Raw genomic sequence first — 1,799 nt, 5'->3', positions numbered from 1 at the left:
TGCACTCACATACATGCAGGCAATACATGCATACACATAAAATAAAAGTAATAAATATTTTAAAAATAAAGTTGATATAAGTGACCTATTTAGGGATAAACATTCTGTAGCCTCTTGTTCTCTGCATCTTACCTAGTTATGGGTGTCTGTGTTAATCACCATCTGCTGTATAATGAAGCTTCTCCACTGACAGTTAAGAGATGCATTAATCTATGGATATAAAAATAAGCAATTAGGAATCAGTTTAATACTACATTTGTTTAGCAAACTAGTTGTAGTAGGATTTCTCCCATGGTCTTTGGCTGTCTAGCCTCAGGTTCCTAGGCCTGATATCAATGTCAGTTATGAGTTTCATCCTATGAAGTGGATTTTAAATCACATTAGAAAGTGAGGGGTTAAGAGGTATCAGCAGTTAAGAGGTATCTGCTCTTATAGAGGACCCAGGTTCATTTCCCAGCACCCAGTTTAACAACTGTCCGTAATTCCAATTCCAGGGGATCCAACACCCTCTTCTGACCTCAATGGCCATTGCATGACATGGGTGAACCTACATACATGCAGGCAATGCACTCATACACATAGAAAATAAATTTAAAAAAATTTTAAATATTAGAAAGTGAGATGACTCAGCGTTTAAGGGCACTGATGGCTCTTGCAGAGGACCTGGATTAGATTCCCGGCACCCACATGGCGGCTATGAACCATCCTTGACGACAGTTCCAGGGGAATCCAACTCCCTCTTCTGATCTCCGCAGCACTGCATGACACGAGCGCACTCACATACATGCAGGTGATACACTCATACACATAAAATTTATTTTAATTAAAATTTTTTTAATTAAAAAAAATTAGAAGACAGGCGTGGTGGCACACGCCTGTAGTCTTCCAAAACATTGTAACGGAATACTTTAAAAAAATCTATACTCCATTAAATTTGAAAACCTAAAAGAAATGGATGAAGTTCTAAAATCATGGTCACCACCAAAGTTAAACCAAGAGGAGATCAACAGCCTAAACAGAACTATAAAAAAAAAGAAACTGAAACAGCAAAAAAAAAACCTCCCAACTAATAAAAGCCCAGATCCAGATGAATTCACAGCAGAATTCAACTAACCATTCAAAGGTGATCTGCAACCAAAACTACTTAAATTATTAAAAAATGTAGAAACAGAGGGAGAACTCCCAAACTCCTTCTATGAAACTGGTATCATTTTAATACTAGAACCAGGAAAAGACCCACTAAAAAGACCCCAAACAAGCTCCCAAACTCTCAACCCATATCCATAATGTAGATGCAAAAATTGTCAAAAAATACTTGCAACTGCATACAGACACACATTAAAAAGATCATCCACCACCACTGTTCAAGTTGGCTTTATTCCAGAGATGCAGGAATGGTTCAGTATATGTAAGTCAATAGACGTAATGAATCATATAAAAGACAAAAATTACATGGTCATATGAATAGATGCATAAAAGGCTTTTGATAAAATTCAACATGCTTTTATGTTAAAAGTCCTGGAGGGAATCGGACTGGAGGGAAGATGCCTCAATATAATTAAATCTATATTCAACAAACCCATAGCCAACATCATTCTAAACTGCAAAAATCTCAAAGCAAACACATTACAATCAGGAACCAGACAAGGTTGTCTGTCCACTATCTCCAATCATTTTCAATATAGTTCTTGAATCTCTTGCTAGAACAATAAGACAAGAGACTCAAATTAAAGTAGTACTAGCTAGAAAAAAAAGGTCAAATTATCCCTAGTTTCAGAAGATATATTATATGTTAGAGA

The sequence above is a fragment of the Nannospalax galili genome, unplaced genomic scaffold, assembly GCF_000622305.1.
Source record: "Nannospalax galili isolate Female #2095 unplaced genomic scaffold, S.galili_v1.0 scaffold311, whole genome shotgun sequence".
In the NCBI taxonomy this organism is placed as follows: Eukaryota; Metazoa; Chordata; class Mammalia; order Rodentia; family Spalacidae; genus Nannospalax; species Nannospalax galili.
Note: the sequence above shows the minus strand (reverse complement) of the source record.